General features: G+C 38.5%; 1 long non-coding RNA gene across 1 annotated transcript; it reads right to left on the bottom strand.

The window, feature by feature from the left end:
- Positions 1 to 523: 523 nt before the first annotated feature.
- On the bottom strand, positions 524 to 17,214 carry LOC138737403 (uncharacterized). The gene is made up of 3 exons (XR_011340884.1): positions 16,768 to 17,214; positions 16,144 to 16,296; positions 524 to 2,206 (listed from the first exon to the last, which is right to left on the bottom strand). It is a non-coding gene; the product is annotated as an uncharacterized lncRNA (long non-coding RNA).
- Between the last annotated feature and the right edge of the window lie 1,840 nt (positions 17,215 to 19,054).

Here is a 19,054-nt window from a genome sequence, read left to right as displayed (position 1 = left end):
TCGCTTCAACTCATTCTTGACAAATCACTATCCCTCCACTCATGCCATCTCCTCCCCACATTCACAAACAGCGACACAAAAATAATTTGGTCTCATTTAGACAACCACCAAATTTTGAAATTTATTTCATTCTCTGAGTATTAAAGAAAGAACATCAGCCGCTCGACTTCCTCAGGAGATTGTCGAAGTTTGGCATGACTTCAGGAACCCTGGAAGATTTCCACAGCTGTGTGGTGGAAAGTGTGCTGACTGGCTGCATCAAGGTCTGTTGTGGGGATACCAATGCTCCTAAGCATAAAGCCCTGCAAAAGGTAGTGGACACAGCCCAGGACATCACAGGTAAATCCCTCCTCACCAACAAGAACATCTACAGGGAACATTGCCATTGGAGAGCAACAGCAATCAGCAAGGGATCCACACCACCCAGCACACGGTCTGTTCTTGTTGCTACCACCAAGAAAGAGGTACAGGTGCCACAAGATTTGCACCACCAGGTTCAGGAACAGACTCAGTCAGAAACTCATTTAAGGACTCTTACTTTTGTAATTTATTGTTATTTTCTTTCCGCATTGCACAGTCAGTTTATTTACATTTCTTTATTTGTTCACATGTATACATATATCCTTAGTACCGTTATTTTGCACTACCAATAGGTGGTAATTCCGCCTCGCCTGCAGGAAAAGAATTTCAGGGTTATATGTAATGTCATGTATGTACTCTGACAATAAATCTGAACTTAGAAGGAGATGATTTATGTCCAAGCTGTGTGATGCATCATCAATAGTTACAAAAGACTGATGTTATGAAACTGATGGGCTTTTATTAACTATAGACTGGAACAGCTAAACACCTCATTGAGTGAGCAAGGCAGAGTGAAATGGGGAGCATGCAAAGGGCTATGGGTAGGATCGGTCTCAGAAGGCATGTTCAGCCGGCAGCACAACAGTTTACCACACTGTGTAATGGAACAACTTGGCATCGAGGAAACTTTTGAACCTTTTGTTTACTGTGATACCTCTGAATGGTGACTCTCTGTAATGTTGTGACATCAATTAAAGAATTGTACAGCACATAAAGCCCTCTGGCACATGAAATCTTGTTATATCTGAGAGGGCATCCAACTAACTCTGCTGTTTTGTGGCAATATTCCCATTTGATTTTCTCCTTCAAGTATTTTTCTTTTTCCCACTTGAAGGATACCACTAAATCTGCTTCCATCATTCTGTCTGGCAGTAGATTTTAAATTTTAATTCATGTTGAATTAAAAAAAAGATGTTCCTGATTTCTTTTCCTTAAATATTTTCCCTTAAAAATAGCTTCTTTTATTCATTTCATTTGAAAGTGTCATGAATTTAAATTGATGTTTCAAATCTTTTAGCATACCCTCTTAAGTAAGTGGACTTGCTTGTAATCGCTCATCATGAAGTCTGTCGGTGCCACAGTGTAGCACAAAAAATACAATGCCCTGAATTGAACTCAAAGCTCCGATTGAAGCCAACCCAGCACATTTTTAAAATTTAAAAATTTAAGTTTAGACATACAGCACAATTTAAAAAAAACATACAGCACGGTGACAGGCCATTTTGGTTCACAAGTCTGTGCCTCCCAATTTACACCCCATTTAACTACACCCCCAGTATGTATGGAATGGTGGGAAGAAAGCAGAGTCCCTGGAGGAAACCCACACAGACACAGGGAGAACACACAAACTCCTTACAGTCAGTAGGGTTTCAAAATCTTCTGCCTTTTGTATTTTATGTCTTTATTGATAAAGTTGAAAATGTTTTGCTTTATTTTTTCCTGCTTATTCAAATATTCGTGTACAAAGCATCCCACTTAATCTTTTCTTTCATCTCTTCTCACCCACATACGATAGCATACACTCTTCTCACTCACCTTAAAATATTGATGGCAATTTTGAAAAGGGTGGCAATAACGTGGATGAGGACCAGGCAGAAGATGTTGTCAACATGGATTTTAGTGAGGTTTTTGATGAGGTACCATATGGTAGGCTGGTTCTGAAGGTATCTATGTACCTGTCCAAATGTCATATAGGATTCAGGACAAGCTAGTCGACTGCATAAAATATTAGTGGTGGTGGAAGTCAGAGGATAATGGTAGAAGATTATTTTGCAAACTGGAGACCTGTGACATGTAGTTTTCAGTAGACATCAGTGCTGGTTCCACTGTTATTTAAACCAACGATCTAGATGAGAAAGTAGGTGGCATGGTCAAGTTGCTTGCAAATAACACCAAAATTGGTGGCATAGTGGACGATTAGTAAGATTATGTCAGATTACAACTGGATATTGATCAACTGAGTTAGTAGGTCAACGAATGGCAAAAGGTGTTAATTCAGATATGTATGAGGCATTACATTATGATAATTCATAGCAGGGCAGGATTTACACAGTAAATGGTAGGACCCTGGGCAGTATTATAGAACGGAGAGACCTCAGGGAACTGGTACAAAGTTCCCTGAAAGTGGCAACACAAGTAGATAGGGAAGAGAAGAAGGCATTTGGCACACTTATCTTCATAGGTTAGGATACCCTGAATAAGAGTTGCGATCCTATGTCGCAGCTCTACAAAATGTTGGAGGCCACAACTGGAATGTTTTTTGCAGTTCTAATTTCTTTGCTCTAAACTGGGCAGGGTACAAAAAATATTCATGATGGTGTTACCAGAACTGGAAGGATTGAGTTATAAGGAGAGGCTAGATAGGCTAGGAGTTTTTTTTTTACACTGAAGCTTAGGAGGCTGAGCAGTGATCTTACAGAAGTATACAAAATCACAGGGCAGGTCTAAATCTAGAGAGCATAGGTTTAAGATGAGAGACAAAATATTCAAAAGGGGTCTGAGAGGCAACCTTTTCCACACAGAGGGTAATATATTCAGTATATAGAACAAGTTGCTATAGGAAATGGTAGAATTGGGTACAATTATGACATTTGGTACATAGTTAGGCAAGTGGAGGCAAATGGGAGTAGCTCAGAGAAGCAGCTTGATCAGCAAGAACAAGTTGGTCAAAGGGCCTCTTTCTATGCTGTACAGCTTGATGACTCTATCAAAAAAAGTTACCTCATTCTTAACTGCATTGAATTTCATCATTTTACCAACCTGTCCCTGTCACCCAGAAACATCTTACCATATACCTCACTGTTCATTGAACTACTAAGTTTCATGTCAATTGCCTACTTTGCAATTGTGCAGTGTTACCCAAGCCATTCAATGTCTATCTAAAACAAGTATTCTATAGCATTACACCCTGGGGAAGACCAATTCATATCTCTTATTCCTAAGATTAGACATATATTCACCATAACTATCCCTCAATGTTATATTTATGTTTTATTGAAATTGTAATCTAATGTGATTGAAAGTTGTTACCAAGATAAATAAATACTGCCACATCAAACTGTTTATGAAAGTTGATATACACTATATCAATAATACTAATCTCACGAAAAATTAATTTAATATTGCTATTAGTACATACTTTGTACTTATTTCTTGACTCATGAACAAAGTAAGGAATTATGCATTCTGTGAAATTCTTCCTTTTTACAAGGAAGCGTTGTTCAGCAGTCTTTAAGTAAAACTGCAGGTGAGCGATTTGCCATATCTCAAAATTTGCCACTGGATGACAACGAAAATAGATAAGATAACAGATTTTCTATAGATGCAGCAGAGAATTTGGCTCAAGAGTTCTGTTGTATTTTTGAACCACCTAAGCAATCCTCCATGATAAACACAATGCTGTTACATCAGCATGTGACTTCACCTGGCAGAACTTTTTCTCACCCTGAATAACTTCTCAAGGCCTTTCATTTCCATCAAAATCACTTTTTCTCACCCTGAATAACTTCTCAAGGCCTTTCATTTCCATCAAAATCAAACAGGTAGCTATGGGCACATGTTTGAGTCCTAGCTATGCCTGGCTTTTTGTTGTTGATGTTTAAGTCTTTTTACTGCACCTACCTCAGCATCATGCCCCATCTCTTCCTGCATTACAATTATGACTGCATTGGGGCTGCTTCCTGTATCCTTAAAAGTCAATTTTATCAACTTTATTACTAACCTCCAATATGTTCTGAAATTCACATTTGGGGCTACTTCTGACACTTCTCTCCCATTTCTAGATCTACCTGTCTCTATCTCAGAAGACAAGCTGTGTACTGACATTTACTACAAACTCACTGACTCCCACAGCTGCCTTGACGGCACTTCCTCCTACTTGGCCTCCTGTAAGTATGCCATCCATTTCTCCCAGTTTTTCTGCTTCCGCTGCATCTGATCTCAACCAGCCTCCACATTCAGCAATCATCTTCTGTCATTTCTGCCAGCTACATCTAGATCCCACCACCAGACATATCTACCCCTATCCACCTCTTTTTACTTTCCATGGAGATTTTTCCCTCCATGATTCTCTTATCTGTATCTGCTTATCCCTCCTCACCCACTTTTCCATGACCCCTGGTACATTTTCCTACAACCACTGGAATATCAACTCATGCTCTTACACCTCTTCCCTCACCACCATCAGGGACCTAAACCGACTCTTGCATACAAGGCAAAGGTTTAGGTGGACCTCTTCTGACCCCATCTACTACTTTCGGTGCTCCCAATATAGCCTCCTCTACATTGGTGAGACCAAAGGCAGACTTGGAAACTGTTTTACAGAACATTTATCCTTCTCCTACAATGGCCAGTCCGAGTTCCCTGCTGCAGGTCATTTCAACTTCCCTTCCATTCCCACACAGACTTGACTGCCTTGGCATTCTCCACTGCCAGAGTGAGGCTCAACATAAACTAAAGGATCAACACCGCAGATTCTGCTTGGGCAGACTACAGCCCAATGGTAAGAAAAAGGAATTGTCTAATTGGTTCCATTCCAATCATACTCAGAATCTATACGACTCTTCCAAGACTCTAATCAAAACTTTGAATTTGAACAAGCTAATTGAATTTGAAGCAATTAATCTTTTGCAAGGTAAACTAAAATTAATTTACGATCTGTTTTATGCAGTGTATCTACTAACCAAGCACATGCTTAAACAAATTCCAGAATATGTTTGTATTCGAATTGAGCTCATTGCCTTTCCTGCATGTTTCAGAGCGGAAAAACATTTGTATCAAAATAAAGCAGAAAATAGGACATTTTACATTGACAAGTTTAACATAACCACAATTTAGAAAGAAGTGCACATTTTTTGTCAATGTGACCTCTTGCTCACAGGTCATCCTTTAAATCAAAATGAAAATATATCTGCCAGAAAATAAACAAGCCCTAAATCTCCTAAAGAGCAGTCTTGGTTGATATATTTCATAGAACAGGCTGACTGCTGTGGCCCAAAACATTTCAGCAATTGGCCGGCAGCCAATGAATTCCTCTTTGTCTGTACTAGTTTAAAACCTTATGGCATGAAGTAACTTTTAACCCTAAATTTGGAAATACTAGGCCAAAAAAATTAATATTTGAACCTCAGGAAATTGACATAAATTTCTAAATAATTTGACAAACTGAAATTTAATACACTAGAAATTCTGGATAATAATATTATTGATAAGCATGTATTACTTATCTCTGACCATTATTTTTGAACAAGCATCACCTTCTTCATGTTAAACCAGGCACAAACAATGCAAAACCACCTTTTAGGTGCATTTTACTCCAAGCTTATGAATGTTTTAAATGTATCACTCACAAACTGAATATTCATAGTTCATCCTAAATTGCACTTTGAACTAAGAGATTTTGCCTTTCAAATTGGCATTCATATTAGTGATTCCAGAGTTAGAAATACAAATTACAATGACAGATTTTCTTCCATGAAGGCTATCAACAAACATTGATGAAGGAAATTACAATGCATAAATTGACACTTTTAAATATGGAATTTAAATTCCATAGATGCTTTGGTATGATTTAAGATCATTATCCATAATCTCTCATCTAGTTCACAGAGAACAACTTAAACGTCAGGTTGTGTGCTGGAAGACCTCAATCCTACACTTATTACAAAGACACAGAAAAGCCTTCTCAACCAGTTAGGATTTTTGCAATCGCCTTAAAATGCATGGGCAAAGCTATGAAAATGCTGTTTGGAAGCAAGATAAAATCAACTTAACATCAGAGATTCATATGAAATTCAATGCATAGATAAATCATTTAGTCCAACCAGTACTGGCATTCTATTTTAAGGGTTCTACAATGCCAGAGCAACCCAGATGAGTGGATAAAGTGTAATCTGTGAATTATGAACTGGGGGGTGGAGATTAGAAGAATATTGATTGTTTGATTGATTAATTGATTACTTTATTAAAATAATGTTTGTGATTGTTTCAGAGCAAAAGAGTTTATTATCATCTATATACAGTAATTAAAATGTGTAGATACACATAAATTCTTACTTGTTGCAGCCATAGAGAACATAAGATACAATGACAGCATAAATTAAATTACCACAATATGCCATGAGTTAGAAAAAGAGATAAGTAAAGGGATAGAGAAAGAGATATTCACAGATGCAAATGATGCAAATAAAACGGTGATTGTAATAAACAAAGAGAGGAAAAGCATATGCTCCTGTTTTAACCTGTCATCGTTCCCCACACTAGTTTCACAGTTGCATTGATATTCTGCAGCCAGCATCAGGCCCTTTCAAACTGCTATGTAAAATGGGGTTAACTGGCCAATTTGTCCAGTTAACGCCCTAGTTAGAAAAGGTCCATCCAGGTCAACCGTAGGAATCCAACCAGGTCCCTGACCTACTTCAGAGGTAATCAGGGAACCAAGTTAAACTTACTTAGGTTTCATCCACAGCCAATTTGAAAACAAAATTGGCAACCTCCTTATTCGGGTGACATTAGCGCTTGCGTGTGTGACCGGTCAGCCAGGATCTGAACATGTGGCGGTACTTCCAGTGAGTGCATGACGCATCATTGCAGGGGTGGGATCCCCCTTAAATTGCCGAGTTATCAATTTAATGGGTCAGTCCCCCTGCAATTTAAAAGATGCTTCCATCACCTTTTCCCCAGTAATTGCACCTGGGTCCCAGGTGCTGCAATTTAAAAGAGGCTACCGTTTCACTTATACTGTAAGGCAGAGTGGACTTCAAACAGTGTTGAAGAAAGTCTTTTCCACAGATATTCCTAACACATTCAAAATACTGCAAAACCCCTGATTTCACTTATCCAGCACCTGGTAAATGCCGGATAAGTGAATTTTCCAATTGCTTGAGATTCTGCTTTGTGCGATTGGTGAACTAACAACAAGGTGTGCCAATGTTAAACTTCCATATTTATTTATTTTCTGCTCTATTTTTTCTGCCGGTTGCTTGAATTCCGTATTTCGGGGTTTTACTATATGTCAATAATTTTCAAAATGTATATTGCAAACGTGACTCCTTATTATAAGTTCATCAAAACATTCTTAGGAAGTAAAATAGAGTAAGAAAACAAACTACTTCCCTTCACATGGTTTTTTAATGAAAATTGGAGACCCCAAAGAAATTAATTGAAATGAATGAATTGAAATACATGCCATAGGGTGCAGAAGAGGTTCACCAGGTTGATTCCAGAGAAGAGAGGGTTGACCTATGATGAGAGATTGAGTCGTCTGGGACTCCACTTGTTGGAATTTAGAAGAATGATAAGGGATCTTATAGAAACATATAAAATTATGAAAGGCCTAGATAAGATTGAGGTAGGCAAGTTGTTTCCATTGGCGGAGGAGACTAGAACTGGGAGAAATAGCTTCAAGATCCAGGGTAGTAGATTTAGGATGGAGATGAGGAGGAACTGCTTTTCTCAGAGGCTGGTGAATCCATGGAATTCATTGAACATTGAAGCAGTGTAAGCTACCTTAGTAATTATAGTTAAGATGAGGTTGGATAGATTTTAACATAGTAGGGGAATTAAGGGATATGGGGAAAAGGCAGGTAGGTGGAGATGATCACATTGAATGACAGAGCAGGCTCAATGGCCTAAATGGCTTCCTCCTGCTCCTATTTCTTATGTTCTTATAAGGACTAGATATGATGCACGTTCAGACTTTCACCCTGGATATTACCGAAGACCCCAGAAAGCAATGGGAAGTTCAGATCTGAGTGGAAGATCAGATGAACCAACATGATCAATACCTCCATACTGCAGCATACAGACAGAGGAGTCTGAAATACTGTTAACTAAAGCTAACTCATGGTCCTTCATAGAACTAGAGTGGCATGGTGGAACAGGTGGTAGAGAAGTCACCTCACAGCTCCAGTATCTTGGGTTCAAAGCTGGCCTCTGCTGATATCTGAAGGAGAATTCTGTGTGGAGTTTGCTCATTTTCTCTGTGACCACATGAGTTTCCTCTGAGCAGTTCAATTTCTTCCCACAGCTTAAAAATAATTAATCAGAAAAATAACCAACTCTATTTGCAAGAGTGTTGCTTGTGCAGGATAACTCCTCATGTTATGGCAGTTCAGGTTACAGAAATTCAGCCTTAAAAAACTTGAGTTACAGAATAAAAATGTGCTCATGTGAAGCTTATGTGGAAAACAATAAACACAATATTTTTCAAATCGCATTTCACAATACAAAAGCTTTGAGTTATGGAAAATTGGAATTTCAGCAAATTCAACCACTCCGTCCATACACCTATAATGCAGTATTACACAAGGAAACCCAATACTGTTGTTCAATAAATAAATAATTTCTGGGCTCACATCTCTTTTAGATCAAAGCCTCTGTGTAATATCTACAGACCATGAAGCCTACTTTTTCACAAGTAATATTAACCTTCTCAGTTACCCAAGATACCTTCTATCAGAATGTCTTAGAAGTACATGAGGGATTTGACTAGTCCAGGCAACCTTTAATCGGTACTAGCCATTCACAATCCTGGGCTCGCAGTTGAGGCATGGAAGCAATCATAATTTCAAGGGCATTGAATTTTATCCCTTATCTCTTTTTTCAGTTTTATTTCCACCTGGTTTTTGAATTGTTAGTTTATAATTTTACAATAACTCTCTGATATTCATTATTCTAGCCCCTCTTAAAGTTTACTCATTGTTTTCAACTGTGTGGGAGGGTGGAGCAGGGCGTCATAATTAACTTAAAGGTGGGATTTCAGACATTTGCTTGTCTGAAAGATCGCCTGGTAAGCAGTACAAGATTTGAATCACATCAGTTGTTAGAATTACTTCATCACTATGACTGAAGCAACTTTTCACAATTTGCAAACAGCAAATTACTTTTCAATTATTGTTTGGTTGTTTTTCTCACAGAGTGCTTTAGCCTTGAACTCAATATTAGCACCAACCCTGCAAAGGCTGCTGGTTTGTGATGAAAGTAACAGCAGGGCCTGCAGCAGGGCCTGCAGCATTCATTGCGAAGCGTTAAGTGAATAACTTTAAATGCGGTGATCAAGAAGTCGCTGCCTGAGATCCCATCCTCCTCCAAAAGTTTGATTATATTAATTTCACAAAATTGGATACTTTTTAAATGACCAGAAATTATACGTGTACAAATGAGAGAAATATTAACAAAGAAAGAAATAGAAACAAACTGTTCAATACAGAAAATAAATATTCAATATTAAATAATATGAAAAGCAAGAGGCCATAAATGGTCTCTGACGGAGTTTGTCGTTGAGTCCGATGGTGGAGGGGTAGCAGCTGTTCCTGAACCTGGTGATTCCAGTTGTCACAATCAGAATTTATTGTCATGTACATGTCAGAATATTTGTTTTGTGGTAGCATCACAGTGAAAACATTCATATAAATCCCTACAAATGCATGAAAAATCAAAGTGAGGCCGTGTCTTTGGTTCATGGATCATTCAGGAATCTGATGGCGGAGGGGAAGAAGCTGTCCTTGTGCTCATCTTTAGGCATCTGTACCTTTTTCCCCAATGGTAGCTGAATGAAGAGGGCATGGCCTGGGTGGTGAGGGTCTTTGAGGATAGAGGCCGCTTTCTTAAGACACCACCTCATGTAGATGCCCTCGATGGAATGAAGACTGGTGCCCATGATGTCGCAGACTGAGTTAACAACCCTCTGGAGATTTTTCTTGTTCTGAGAGTTGGCATCTCCATACCAGACAGTGATGTAACCAACAGAAATATGTATGTCTTATTTAATACAGCATTTCCACAGTACCCCCTGTAGAAGTTATCAAGAGTCTTCTGTGACATACTAAGTCTCCTCAAAGATTATGGTGGCACCTACACCTCTTCCCAGATGGCAGCAGCAAGAACTGAGCATGGGTGGTGTGGATCCTTGATGATTGCTGCTACTCCCTGACAGCAGCATTCCATGCAGATTTTCTCAATCATGGGGAAATCGTGTTGTACTGGGCTGTGTCCATTGCCTTTTGCAGGGCTTTCCACTCAGAGGTATTGGTGCCCCCCCCCCCCCCCACCAAATCAGGCCATGATGCAGCACACTTTCCACGACACATCTGTAGAAGTTGGCCAAGGTTTTCAATGTCATACTAAATCTCTGAGAAAGTAGAGGCACCAGCATGCTTTCTTCATGATGCCATTCGTGTGTTGGTTCGAGGAAAGGTCCTTTGAGATAGTGATCCCCAGGAATTTAAATTTACTTACCCTCTCCACCCCAATAATCACTGGTTCATACATCTCTGGTTTTCCCCTCCTAAAGTTCACCACCAGCTCCTTGGTTTTGGTGACACTGAGTGTGAGGGCTCCATACAGACGAGTATTGTCCTCCTTCTGGATCCTGACTTATTGCTCTTTTATATACAACTCACTACCATAGTATCATCAGCTAATTTGTAATCGTCGTCCCGAGTGACACAATCATAAGGTGTAAAGTGAGTAGAGTGTTGGGGGAGGGGGGGGGGGCTAAGAATAGTGCTCCAGTACTGATGGAGATTGTGAAGGAGATGTTCTGACCAATCCTTATTTATTGTAGTCTGGAGGTGAGGAAATCCAGGATCCAATTACAGAGTGATGTTGTGTCCCAGGTCTTGGAGTCTGCTGCTCAGTTTTGAGGCGATTCAGCATTAAATACTGAACTGGAGTCGATAAAAAGCATCCTGATGTATGCATATTTGCTGTCCAGGTGTTTCAGGGCTTTGTGTAGAGCCAGTGAGATCTACGTCTGCCTTAGACCTGTTGCTGGGGCAAACAAATTGGAAGGGATCCATGTTGTCGCTCAAACAAGAGCTGATGGTTCAACGCCAGCCTCTCAAAACACCATCACAGTTCAGATGGTTTTCATCCTAAATGCTGTATTAAATAAGACATAACATAAGATGGTTCTCTTTTACTTTTCTCTTAAACTCAATTTATTTGTTTCCTTCTGTTTTACTTCATGGTTTCCACTGAATTAAGTATCTTGACAGACGATATCTAGTTCAATTGCTTTTTGCATCAGTAAGCAAACTGATCATTAAGATCATACAGCTTAGCATTTTTTTTCTAGTCCCACAAGTTTCTTGGGTTTTTTTATACACCTGAATCCAACACACTGAAAGCCCATGGAAGATCTACAAATAAGTTTGATCTTTAATATGCAATTGCTACTGGTCAATATTAATTTGTTCTGATTTTTTTTAAATTAGTGAACAAGATTTATTTTTAATGCACATTTTCAGAATATATTTTACAAATGTAGAATTTTGATTTGCAGGCAAAAATATTACAGTGGTTCTCAAATTTTTAAAAGTTTAAATGTGATTATCTAGTTTTTTTGCAATCTGACAAACACATACTGAATAATATTACTTGTAATGTTTTTTTCAAGAAGAAAAATTTCTCATTTATTAATATCATTAGGGAAGTAAGCTGACATGGTGACAAAGTGATCAGAGTTCAGACTCATCGAATGCTTTTTTGGTCACTGATAATTCAATTCTGGAAAAAATTTCCCAGAGGCCACTGAATCAATCTCTAATTCTTACCTCATTAGAAGTACCAAAAGGTGAAGTGAGAAAAGGCTATTTTAATTGGTTTTGCATATCATACATTTTGACTAAGTTACACTGTTCAAAGTGGAATCTTTCAAAAAGTACTATATTGTTTTGGAAGTAAAAAAAAAGAAACTAATGATGAAAATCAAAAAATTGCAGATGCTGAAAATCTCTGATGTATTTTCATGGACCAAAAATTTTCACTCTCTTTTCACAGATGCTGTCTAACCTGTTGAGTATTTCTCAATAACTAAGTTAGTTCTCTCAATATCTGAGGAGGTAGCAGGAGATATTTGCCATAACTTATTTCAGATCAATATTGTTTGTGAAGTTTATCATCAGTAGTTTGTCAGTGTCATATATGAAACTTGACACCATTTGTTTATCCTTACATATTCTGAGGTGTGATAACTCTGGTGCTGGAGTCCAACCACACCCTCACCCAGCTTATACAAACGGACTTTTCCTCACTTTCTTTGTTGGAGTGCATGCGCAGAATGATCAATTTTAGATCTATTAACTCACTTTCACATTTCAATCCACTGGTTCCTTCTACGTTTGATTGTACAAGAGGGATATTTCAGAAGATCCTGTATCACAGCCCAAAACCACCACCACTACCCTTATCAGCCAATATGAATAAACTTAAAGGGAGATCTATCAAAATAAATTGTATTGTTCGGATAGTAATGTAGCTCTGATATCTACCCTTGTCTATGCATGTTTAAAATCTATTGGCTAACCATAGGTTCTGACTAGGATTTTTTTTACTCATTGACAATAAAACTCAGAAATCTCAATCTGTAGTGAAATACCTTTAAATGATCCCAATGTAACAGCTGCCATTAAAGGGCACTTTCCCCACCTTTATCTCTCTACACTATGAACTGAATCCCATGCATGCACGTATATGCTTGTCCCTGGATTCAATCTGCCAATGGATCTGGTGACATGATATTTCGTGACTGAACAGGCCCCTAAACTCAAAACAGCCCATTTTTCAAAAGGTCCACCTGCCAACGTCTTACAATGTGTGACCAGATCATCTTTCCTGACTGCAGTACCCTTGTGCCTGGGTAGGTTTTTTTTTTAAAAAGGTGAAGCACCATAAACTTCTGAAATTGCTACTTTCCCTTATATTACATATTTCTCCTTGAACTGGCCTGAGTAAGTTGGCTTCTGCTAACTAGTATCTGTGTCAGCTGCTTGTTCCATTTGTTACAGAATTTTGTGTTGTGTATTGGCTTGTATGTTGTGTGGTTTTAAAAAGTGACAGTTTGCCTTAGAGAGCCAAGGTTAAGGTGGACTGCTGAGAGAGTGGGAGACAGACTGAGCATGTGCAGAAAATGAAAAAAAATTCTGGACTTGGATGATAAACCACCACTGGAGGTGCTGTGGAGTGGAAAAAGGCCCAGAGCATGAGTCATGGTCTGGAGGACAGTTTAGAATGTTGGGATTTCAAAAAGGATGAACATTCCGAAGACAGCCAGAAGGATCTGGACCAAGTCAGTGGTTCCTCTCTCTGCAAGCAACACAAGAAGACAACTTTGAATCTTGTGCTCTCTCTCTCTAAGATCTTTTGGCTTCAGTTTACCAAACAAACTGAATTTTGTTTACGATCTTTGCTTCGGTTGAGATCGAAGTTTTTGTGAGTCTTGTGTGTTTTGTGTTTGTTTTGTGTCTAAGTTTTTTCTGTGGGCTGGTTGGAAATATAACAGACTTTAATTACATATGTTATATTTAGGCTGGAGAATTTATTAGTTTTACGCTGTTATAGAAATTTGCATAGTAACCAGTGGGCATTGTTATAAAAGGGGGGATTTTGAATTAAAGTTTGAAGGTGAATTTTTTGTTAATAAAGTAATTGTTCATCTTTACCCCTGTGTGATCTGCCTTCTTTGTGGTTGCTGGTTTGATCTTGTAACACTTTTTTTTAAATAAATGTTGCCATGTCATTATTCCCTTCCAGGTAATCAAACACAATTTCAATGGTGAACATAAAATTAGATTTTTTTTTACTTCAAATAAGTTTGAAGTGGGGAGGTAGATTCAATAAAATTACACATTTCTTTTCTTAGGCTTGGCTTCGCGGACGAAGATTTATGGAGGGGGTAAAAGTCCACGTCAGCTGCAGGCTCGTTTGTGGCTGACAAGTCCGATGCGGGACAGGCAGACACGGTTGCAGCGGCTGCAGGGGAAAATTGGTTGGTTGGGATTGGGTGTTGGGTTTTTCCTCCTTTGCCTTTTGTCAGTGAGGTGGGCTCTGCGGTCTTCTTCAAAGGAGGTTGCTGCCCGCCAAACTGTGAGGCGCCAAGATGCACGGTTTGAGGCGATATCAGCCCACTGGCGGTGGTCAATGTGGCAGGCACCAAGAGATTTCTTTAGGCAGTCCTTGTACCTTTTCTTTGGTGCACCTCTGTCACGGTGGCCAGTGGAGAGCTCGCCATATAACACGATCTTGGGAAGGCGATGGTCCTCTATTCTGGAGACGTGACCCATCCAGCGCAGCTGGATCTTCAGCAGCGTGGACTCGATGCTGTCGACCTCTGCCATCTCGAGTACTTCAACGTTAGGGATGAAAGCGCTCCAATGGATGTTGATAATGGAGCGGAGACAACGCTGGTGGAAGCATTCTAGGAGCCGTAGGTGATGGCGGTAGAGGACCCATGATTCGGAGCCGAACAGGAGTGTGGGTATGACAACGGCTCTGTATACGCTTATCTTTGTGAGGTTTTTCAGTTGGTTGTTTTTCCAGACTCTTTTGTGTAGTCTTCCAAAGGCACTATTTGGCTTGGCGAGTCTGTTGTCTATCTCATTGTCGATCCTTGCATCTGATGAAATGGTGCAGCCGAGATAGGTAAACTGGTTGACCATTTTGAGTTTTGTGTGCCCGATGGAGATGTGGGGGGGCTGGTAGTCATGGTGGGGAGCTGGCTGATGGAGGACCTCAGTTTTCTTCAGGCTGACTTCCAGGCCAAACATTTTGGCAGTTTCCGCAAAGCAGGACGTCAAGCGCTGAAGAGCTGGCTCTGAATGGGCAACTAAAGCCCATTTACAATGTAGATAAATTTACAATGTAGATAAAGATGGCAATTTTAAACCTGCAACTTTCCAACACCTGTACCCTATTCAAACTAAGCTAAGTCCATATTAGCATGAAATGTTGCACCTACATGTACAAGTTGGCAGCATGACACTACAACAGCATCAGTGACTCAGGCTCGAAACAGCACTGTTTGTAAGAAGTTTGTATGTTCTCCCCATGACCTGCGTGGGTTTTCCATGGGTGCTCTGGTTTCTTCCCATCTTCCAAAACGTATGAGTTTGTAGGTTAATAGGGTGTAATTGGGACGGAATCAGCTTCTTCAGTGTTTTAAATAAAATTAAATTTATTAAAAGTAATTTAATTAAAATTAAATTAAAAGTAATTCAGCCATATTTCTGTGGACTTTTAAATTATGACTTATTTACAAAAGGCTCTGGGCAAAATACAAGACACCAGGAGCCTATTCTCTATGTATTGTGAAAATTATACCCTCTGTTGACAGACAAAAATCATATTGGGCCAAAAAACATGATTAAGCTGGTAAATTAGTCTCTTGGATGTCTTGAGGTATTGCTGGATAGAATCCTTCCAGTCTATTTCTGGGATTGTGGTACACCAACTGTCTTCTGTCCATCTATTCCTAAGATCAGCTGGCCCCATTGATACAAGTATAGTTAGCCACCTTTCCAACAGGTATTGCACTACTAGCCATCCCGTGGAAAATCATTAAATCATTTATATCTGCTCTCAGTTCCTGCAGAAAGTTAGACATGGAGAAGGTTATTTTTAAATTTAGTTATACAGCATGGTAACAAGCGCTTTTGGCATACTAGCCAATGCTGTCCAATTACACCCAAATGACCTACCACCCCCCAGTACATTTGAACAGTGGGAGGAAACCAGAGTGCCAGAAGGAAATGCACGCAGACATGGGGAGAACATACAAACTCCTTACAGACAGCGCTGTATTTGAACCCCAGTCGCCGCTGCTGTAACAGTGTTGCGCTAACCATTATACTTACCCTGCTGTCCCTCTACATATCTGACTACAGTCGCTCAGGGAAAAAGGCATGTTGTGCAAATTTCTTTTAAAGTATTTGAGTTTTCAAAGTTTTAAACTATTTCAATTATTTTGTTATTTAAAACATTTTTATTATTACTATTATTACTTACTTAATATGTACGAGTTATTTAAATTCTTATGAATGAGAGACTTGCAGCTCATGCTGATTTTATTCACGCCCATTTAATTCCATTGCAGCCTTGAGATCATGTTGCTATTTTAGCAAAGCAGGAGGAGCATTTCTGATTCAGCCAAAGTCAATCCTGGAAAATGAAGAAGGGAAAAAAACCCAGTCCATCAGCTTCTTTGTCTGGACTCACTACCAGCTGCCTGAATGAAATGACATTTACCTTTTTTGGATATGGAGACCTCTACCCCCAATTGGGGTACAATGAGGTAGGAAGGCCTCAAGCAACAAATTTGCACTTGAAAATGATCTGACAGCCTTTAACTTTGTTTTCCATCGAAGGCTTATTTTTTAAAATTATTTTAAATATTTCTGGTACTGAAGTTAAGAACTATTAAATATGCATTTTTAATTCAACGTTTAAAACCTAATTAATATTACCAAAGTGCTGAGAAAAATTAACTGCATTAAAATAAGGTAAATTAAGTCAAGCCACTTGCACTAACATTTTTTGCATAAACCTTAGTTAAATGATTAATTATCACTGGTATTAAAGCTAAGGAACAATTTGTTTTTAATTTCCAAATAATAACTTTTTGAAAATTACCTTTTTTGCAATCTTCCATTTGGAAACAGTAAACAACCTGCACATATTTTCTATTAAACATACTGGACATGCATAAAATAGGAAAAGTGATCAACAAATAAAATCTTTTCCAATGACATCCACGTAATCAAATCATCTATTGTGTTTTTTTTTCAGATTGTAAACACTAATTACGTGTTTAATCATTTAATTACGTGTGTAATCATTTTCAAAGGTACATTTATAGTTACATGTTCATGTGAAACCATGTCTTCCTCAAGAGCTGCATATTTCATGTGTGGAGAGGAAATTGATACTTCCTTCCCTTGTACTGAATTCATCTTGCAGGTTTTTGACTGTAGCAAGCAAAATGACGTCCAAAGTCCAGAAGATGTCATGAAAAATAGATAATCAGTAGATCTAACCACTTTCAAAAACAAAATGTCCATTAATACTGAGGCAGGAAACACATTTGATTGATGCACTCCTACGTCACAGTATATGCATATGCTGTTTTGTGGTTTGATGTTTATAACCCAATTTCACTCTTCATTTTAATCTTCAGAAGAGCTCATTTTTCCTGTAGTGTTTTCTTCTAAAAATAAATTGCTACAGTCTTGTATAATTTTGAAATGACAACATTCCCTGATGCATTTAATAAAAGGGGCACTGCTGACAGGTTTCTTGGGGGTCACTTAAATAGGTCACATATCTCTTTATTCTATTATGGATTGTTTTTTGCACATTAAATGTATTTTGATACAGTATAAACTACAGGGAAAGATCAGCTGTAAGATCAGGTGTAACATTTCTGCTTCAAATCATAAGGTTGAGGGTTCATGACCCATATAATCCAGACTGTCAGTCTAAAGCAGCTCTCAAGCAGCACTGTATTCATGGAGATGCTGTTCCTCCATGAGATACTAAACTGAGAGTCCCAGCTCAATACAAAAAATTACCATAAATGAAATTTCTCCTGGTCTTTTAGCTACTACTGTTGCGTGAATTTTCCTTTCACATGTCGCTGCAATCCCATATGTTACAAAAATAGCAAAAAATACTCATGACAAACGATAAGTATTGAGATATTCTCAAATCATAAAAAATGCACAATAAATTCTTTCTTTCACATGAGACTGGGAAAAATGCAGGTTATTACAGTTACATTTAAGTTTTGTCATTGTAAGTATAGCCCAAAAGTATTATGATGAGCCCTTCCTCAGTACTATAACTGTGTTCAACATGTAGTCTCGTTATTGTTTACAATTCCAAACTCATGGTTTCTGCAACATGTAATGTTCCCTTCAGTCATACATCAACTGGCCTGAAAATATATAATTAATTCTTCATTAATGATTTCAAATCCTGAAATTGTCTAGCCGTCAAACTTTCTCCAAAAGAACTGCAGCAGTTGAAGAAAGTGGCTCACTACCAATGTCTCAAAGAGAATGATACGTGGGCAATATACACTGGCCTTATCAACGAATTTCAAAACCCAAAAAGTACACCAGCTAATGAACAAATATATCTCTTAAAATATAAGAGCCTTTTCATTGTTCATTTAATCCTGATAATTGTTTAATAAAACTGAGCTACATCGCCGAGTTATTGAAAATATTAGACTGTCCCCCATTTTTGGTCTACTCGTTTCAATTTCATGTAGCCAACTGAACATGGAGTGCATATCTAAAATAAACTTGACGAGCACTTGAATCGTCAAGGCACAGAAGATTATAGATCAAGAGCTAGTAAATGGGATTGATATAGATGGATAATTGGATGAAGGGTATGTTTTAGCACTGTTATGACTTAATGAAAAGATGAGATGGTCAGGAGCACCTTAGTCTGGCAGAACCTAATATAGTAATGGAATTTCTTTAGGAAAAATCTTAGTTTAGAAAGACTAGTTTGGGAGTTGTTGCTAGTTTTTGGAGGCTTCCTAGGCCTGAGACTCAAACAATCAGAATCATGCCATGCCTAATCCATTCCAGCTTTGTGCACAGACCAAAAAAGTCAAATGGACTTCTCTTCCATAAGGATTTAGGCATTTTCTTTCAGGAATTTTTCATTTTCTTTCCTGGAGTAAGATTTACAACAGTTCTGCAGGACATGTGGAGAACCAAGGTTTTCACTGAACTTGGGAACATCCAGCCCAAAACTTTTAGGATTAAATGCTCCAGAAAAGCTGAGCGGGAAAAACTCAATTTAAATATTATCAAGTCAGTTACTCATCATCCTCTGCAATTCAATCGGAATTACACACAGGGATCCAACTGAGATTCACATATTTATCAGTTTAATTCTTCCC

This window comes from Narcine bancroftii, chromosome 6 (genome assembly GCF_036971445.1).
Source record: "Narcine bancroftii isolate sNarBan1 chromosome 6, sNarBan1.hap1, whole genome shotgun sequence".
NCBI classification, from domain to species: Eukaryota; Metazoa; Chordata; class Chondrichthyes; order Torpediniformes; family Narcinidae; genus Narcine; species Narcine bancroftii.
The sequence above is the reverse complement of the archived record's forward strand: the minus strand, read 5'-3'. Positions and strand labels throughout refer to the sequence as shown.